The following is a 6,481-nucleotide window of genomic DNA, read 5'->3' as shown; positions in this document are numbered from 1 at the left end:
AAGCTGGATCTCCTTCATCTTTCCATTTGGTCCAGATGCAGCTTGGGGTCTCCAGGAGTAGTGTTAAGACGAGCTCTGGACACCCACCCCTTCTGCTTGCGCCTTGGGAGCCCTGCACCCGCAGTTGGCTTCACTCGGTGCTGGAGCTTCAGTCTGTCCGTCTGAGGGGAGGAGGCTGCTCTCAGCCCTGCCAGCCCCGGAGGAGGGCGGTGGAGGCGGCGCTGGGGCCGATCTGCATTGAATCCAAGGGACAGGAAGGGCCGCCTGGAGCAGATCCGTGCCCTTCTCTCTGAGGGGGCGGCCCTGCGCCCCTGTGGTGGGAGGACTCTTCCTCCCCAAGTCCTTGCACTACCCTCTGCTGCTGTTTTTTTGTTTTCTGGACCACAATTTCTTTATTATTTTTTTACTTTATTTTTTAAACAAGTATCAGACTCCAGGAGTTTGCCTGTTTATTTTAGTTTTTCTCCTACAGTCCTAAAGCTGAAAATCTGCCCGCAGTCCAGGGCAGCCCCAGCTCAGACTCCCCAGCACTTCTGAGGCTGCACCCACAGCCCCAGCAGGCACCGCCCCCTTTCCCCTGTGGGACCTTCACCCCTTCCCTCTACACAGCTCTTTCCTTCCCAGTCCTTGTGGAAAGAAGTAAATCCCTGGACACGTTTTCCAAAAAAAACCCCAAAACCCATGCCCATCAACTGTCCATTCTGACCACTTACGCAGAGGGACCAGGAATTTAAAACCAGAAAATCCCACTTCAGGGCTGTGAGCCTCTGCAGGGCTGCAGGTGTGGTGGCTGGAGACCCAGGGTGCCATTGTGCCAGGGCCCATTGGCCCCAACAGCTCCCCAGGGCAGGACCTGATGCCTGGATGAGACTTCCCGGGCACAAAGGGCTGTGAGATTGTCAGGGGCCCTCCCCACAGCTCCTCATCCTCTGAGGGGATCATACACCATGACAGCAGAGCCTGCTGGCCCTGGGAGGACATCTTCCTCTCAAGGAGACTGGTGGGGACAAGCCACAAGCCGCCCTCAAGCAAATCCATCCAAAGCCGTTTGGCAATTTCTCTGTCAGTGCTCACTAATTAAACACACAAAGGTCTTCCCAACTCGTAATAACCTCTTTGCAGGCCTTGAAGTTTTTTGTTTGTTTTTTGGTTGAGTTTTCTGCTGGCTATTTCAAACCTTTGCTGCTAAATTCCTCAGCCTTGGGCTTGTGACTTTGGGGAGAAGGCGCAGCTCCCTGGTGCAACCCAGTGAGGCTGATGGGCTCCAGCCTCCTTTGATGAGGCCCAAGAGCCACAAAGGATTTAGGAAGGGCCCTTTCTCTGTGACCCTCATCTCACCTGCCATCTTTGCTTGATGGTCCTCTTCCTGACCACACTCTACCCTCTGCAGGGCAGCTCCCACCCCGTCCCCATCCGCCTGTCTCCTTCCTGCCACATCACGTCCTCAGTGCCCAACCAAGACCCCAGCCCATGCACAGTGCTCAGTAAGTACCCATCCTCTGCCAGGATGGACCCAGCCTTGTTGGTGCTTGACCACCTGAGGAGGAAGCACAATGACTCTGTTTGAATGTAGAGTACGGTCAGTAGAGACGGTCTGTCTGCAGGTCACAGAGCTGCCCCAGGGTGCTCTGGGCCATGAGCCAATGATGTAGGGGGTTCATGTCCATAAGACAGGACCACACTTTGGTTTCCAGCAGGACATGAGAAAACACCCTCAGCCCATAATGACTCACTGCAGGGTCCTCGGTCCTCCCAGCAGCATAGTGGGTGTGAACGTGGGGTCAGTCTGGGAGGAACTGGGGCTTTTGTCAAAATAAGAACATGGCCTGGGGTGGGTTTCTACAAGTAGGACCTAGAAAGTGATGATTATTTTGCCAGCCCGAGGGTGGAAGAGATCACCTCCAGCTGGTGTGTGTTGGGGAGGAAATTGAGGGTGGGAGAAGGGACTAGGGGACAGGGACATGTTCAAGGAAAGAGTCATGGGGCAGGACTTGCCAGGAAATCATAGCAGGTGGGATTTACTTTTGGGGTCTGTGGAATGATCCTCATTTTACTGAAGTGATGAAGGCTCAGAAAGGTTAAGTCGCTGCCCAAGGCCACACAGCAGGTGAGTGGTGGAGCTCAGCCTTGAACCTGAGTGAGGCTGCGCCTCCATAGCTGCAAGCCCCTGATCAAGACTGTACTTAATGGATGGATGGATGGAGGAGGAAGTCGTGGTATATACAGACAATGGAATATTATTCAGCCATAGAAACTGAGGAAATCCTACCATTTGTGACAGCATGGATGTACTTTGAAGGCATCACGCTGAGTGAAATAAGTCAGGCAGAGAAAGAAAAATACTGTGTGATCTCACTTATATGAGGAACCTAAAAAAACAAAAAACAACAAAATCCCCACTAAACTCATATAGAAAAAGAGATCAGACTTGTGGCTACCAGAGATGGGGACTGGGGGAGGGGAACTGGAGGAAGGTGCTCAAAAGGTACAAACTTCCAGTTCTAAGATGAATAAGTACCAGGGACATAGTGTCCAGCACGGTGACTTCAGCAAACACAGCTGTGTGAGATGCAGGAAAGTTGTCAAGAGAGTAGAGACTAAGAGTTCCCACCACAAGGAGAAATATTTTTTCTTTTTTTTTTTCGTATCTAAATGAGATGATGGACGTTAAGTAACCTATTGTGGTAATCACTTCACATTTATATGTAAATCAAACCATCATGCTGTACGCCTGAGACTTATACAGTGATGTATGTCCATTGTTTCTCAGTAAAACTGGAAAAAAATTCAAACAATACAGAAAGGAAAAGAAAAGAATTATACTTAAGATGGACAATTGCCAGTCAAATGCCGTGTTCCATGCAGACCATCCGCAGCCACCAAATCCAGTCTTCGTGCTCATCTCAAATGTGGCGCTGGGCACTGGCTCCCTGAGGCATCTCTGCCTGGCTCACAGGGCTCTGGACCTTTCCTCCCTGACTGGGAAGACAAGGTCGGAGGTCATCACCCTCATTATGGACGGGGAGGCTGGATAAAGGCTGAGTTCAGAGAGCTGCCCTGGGCCAGCACTGACCCCAAGGGATTGTGTCTGTTTCACAGTCACCCGCAGCCCTGGATTCCCACTCCTGGCAGAAGCAACAAGGGCACCTGCTGGCCCGATGGACTAATGGAGTCCCAGCTGCCCTGACCCCAGGAGGGCAGAGGAGAGACAGCACTGCTGAGGGCCTACTAAGTGCCCGGCCCCTCCATAGGCACTTTGCACACATGGCCTCATTAATCCCATGGAGCTTTTCTGACAGCTGTCACCCCATCCTGCAGGCTCATATGGGGAGGGAACGTGTCCAGGCCACAGGGAGGACACCCGGCCTGCTTGACTTCAGAAAGCTGACTGTCCCCACTGCCTCCGTGCCTACTGCATACAATCCACACATTTGAAAACCAGGTGGTGACTAGTTACTCACCAGAGAGCTGCCCGGTGATGGGCCAGTAGGGCACTTGTGCCCTGCAGCCTCTAGTAACAATGAGCCAACACATGTGATCTTTCTCACTTGTCCCCATCCTCTTCCAGGTTCGTGTCTCCTAGTTCCAGGGAGATTGGCACTGTCCCACCGCCTGAGAGAGTCGTCACCAAGCTCCAAATTCCGAGCACCCAGCAGGGGCTGGCGTTGTCTGGTGTCTCAGGGACAGGAACGGAGGGTGGAGGGTCTATGAGTAGGGAGGACAGAGTCCCTGCTCCTTAGGCGAGTTCCCTCCCAAAGGGACAGCACATTCAGAGTCAATAGACCCCTGGGCTCAGCCTGCACTGGGCACTTTCCCCCTCTCTGCAGGCCAGACACTGAGAGGAGGCACACGGGCCAGTCATTATACAATCAGGCTGGGGTGGGGACAGGGCCCATTTCTGAGCGCATCTTGGGTGCACTGAAGATACAGCAGTAATAGAGGCCCTGCCCTCAGTGCCCCGTCAGCACCAGGTCAGTGAGTGCAGGGCAGTGGGAGCAGGGCGGACATGCTCCCTGCCTTTCTGAAGCTTCTCATGGGGGCAGGAGATGGGCACCAATCCCACACCTGCGTCATAAATGTGTAATGAGGTTGGTGCTGGAAGGGAGCCCCAAGAGCATCCACCAGCACAGCCGGGCTTGGCCTGGGGGTTGGGGAGCTTGTGGGAGGAAGGGGCCCTTGAGTGAGTGAGCAGTGGTTAACTGGGGGGAGGGGGAGAGCTTCCCTACAGAGGAACAGCCTGTGCCAGGCCCCAGGCCATCTCCTGGAGGAGCATCAGGCACTGCTCTCCACACTGCAGGGCTGCAAGGATAAATAAGGAAATCCAACATAAGAGTCGAGGGCACTCAGGGAGGGGCAGGAGGTAGAACGCGGACAGCCACAGGAGTCCAGGGCAGAAGGAAACAGGCATAGGCAGCACGTTCTGGAAGAAGATGACCAGACTGATGCCCACAGGGCAGTGTGAGGAGGACGTGTGCAGAGCAGAGGGAGGAAGGATGTGCCAGGCCAGAGAGCAGCATGGGTGAGTCCCAGAGGCCAGAGAGCCTTTGATCTCCGTGGGGAGCAGGGTGGCTCCTGGGGCAGAGCTGGGAAGGCCAAGGGCAGGCTGGGCTAAGGAGAAAGAGGCAAAATTCAAAGAGTATAAAGCATCCATCAAGCTCAGTCATGTCCCCTGTTTGGCCCTGAGAGTGACAGGGCTCATTCTCTCTGCCCAGAGAGGGGCCAGACCCTGCACCTCTGCGTGAGAGCTCACGACCTGCTTAGTAAGTTTCACTGGGGATTTGGCCCAAGTTGCCTAAAACATCAGAGGCCCAGAGCAGGCCTGGGCCAGGGGGTCCTGGGAATGCAGCCTCAGCAGGTTGGGGCTGGGCTGCCTGTTCCCCAGTTCAGCACTTCCCTCCCAGTTTTCACCTACAGCCCCTGCAGAGTGCCTTTGCCACACAGCAAGCTTCTTAGATGGGGAAGCAGTTGCTGAGGGAAGATCAGAATCTAGCATATGGCTCCTGGAACAGCCCTGGCCCCCACCTTTCACTCTCACACTCATCCTTCTACCTGGGCTTCCTCCAAAGGCCTCCCCATGGGAACGGACCCCTCATGATGACCAGGAGCCCACCTTCTAGAGAAGCCACCTGCCCTGCAGTCATTGAGAGAGTGAGGGAATATTTACCCTCCCACCTACCACACCAGTGGGCCCTGTCTGGTTCCCTATTCTTAGCATTTCTATTTTCTATTGGAGAAGACATGCTTACACTTAGCAAACACAGCAAAGGAAATTGTACTAATGTCCCCTGATTCTTCCAAAGCAAGGCAACCATTTTCATCTCTGTCTATTACCTATTAGAACTCATGGAGAGGAGACTGGTTACCTCTCTGAGCTCCTATTTCCACGCAGAATGAATGACTTGTCCATTCATTCAGCCTCAAGATTTGTCCAGTCATTCAGACATCCAAGCTGTCTGAGCACAGGTGGCAAGGCCAGAAAGGGAGGTACCTCTGGGAGCCTCGGTGGTGGAAGTGAGGCCACTGTTCCTGTAAGCATTCCAGTGTAGGGGCCATCGAGGCCCTTGCCAAGGCCAGTGTGAGGTCCTCTCTGAAGGAACAGAGGTGAGGCCAGCAGGTGCCCATATCTCTTCAGTTCTCGGAATGCTTGGTCAGTGCCAAGAACTTGGGACAGCACCAAAAGAAACAGGGATCCAGGGACCAGCCCAGAAGTCTCTAAATTGGCCTAGGGAGCCTAGAGATCTGGAACAGCATGAGATCAGAAAATACAATAAAATCACCGAACCTCAACCAAGTGGAGTATGAAACTTGGTGCCGAGAAGAATGGCATGTCCTTAGGGAGAGTAGGAGGGACTCGCTGACTCATCTCTTGGTCCTGGGTGCTTAGCACTGTCCCTGGTCCATGGGAGGAACATGAGTGTTTGCTGAAGGGCAAGGAGAGAGAGTGGAGGAAAGGAGAGAATGAAAGAGGGAAGGGAAAGTGGAGCATGCAGGCAGGTTCTGGAAAGCTTAGGAACCCTCAGACTCCACAGGGGCTGTGTCCATTGGTTTCCTAAACTTGCCAACTGTGACACATAGTGCATCCTAAAGGAAGAGGAAGGAAAAATCTTGGCTGCCCTGGGTCTTGGTCTATGATTCAGAGCAGCCAAGCCCTTGGAAGGAACAGAGGGGACTCATGGCTGCCTCACCTGGATGAGAGAGAAGGAAGCTCCAGAGACATGCACCCCAGAGGTGGACAGGAAACCGCCTGGCTGAAGAGGGTGGATGATAACCACACCCTGTGGGGAGGAGGGCTGGACGCTCATCTGAGCAACTCAGCTGGTCTGGGAGCACTCCTGATTGAGCAGAGCTGCCCATCGCATCATGGGAAATGGTTCAGACCCCATCATCCCTGCATCACCTCCCTCCCCATCACCTCACAGACCCAAGACCTTCCAGACCCCACCATTCTCCCAAACCATCACTTCTGAGACCTCATCACCTC

General features: G+C 53.7%; 1 long non-coding RNA gene across 1 annotated transcript; it reads right to left on the bottom strand.

Annotated features, from left to right (window-relative positions):
- Positions 1-1,427: 1,427 nt before the first annotated feature.
- On the bottom strand, positions 1,428-5,784 carry LOC138917817 (uncharacterized). The gene is made up of 3 exons (XR_011426289.1): positions 5,489-5,784; positions 3,462-3,705; positions 1,428-2,979 (listed from the first exon to the last, which is right to left on the bottom strand). It is a non-coding gene; the product is annotated as an uncharacterized lncRNA (long non-coding RNA).
- Between the last annotated feature and the right edge of the window lie 697 nt (positions 5,785-6,481).

The sequence above is a fragment of the Equus caballus genome, chromosome 15, assembly GCF_041296265.1.
Source record: "Equus caballus isolate H_3958 breed thoroughbred chromosome 15, TB-T2T, whole genome shotgun sequence".
Classification (NCBI taxonomy): domain Eukaryota; kingdom Metazoa; phylum Chordata; class Mammalia; order Perissodactyla; family Equidae; genus Equus; species Equus caballus.
This window is presented reverse-complemented; position numbering and strand designations above follow the sequence as displayed.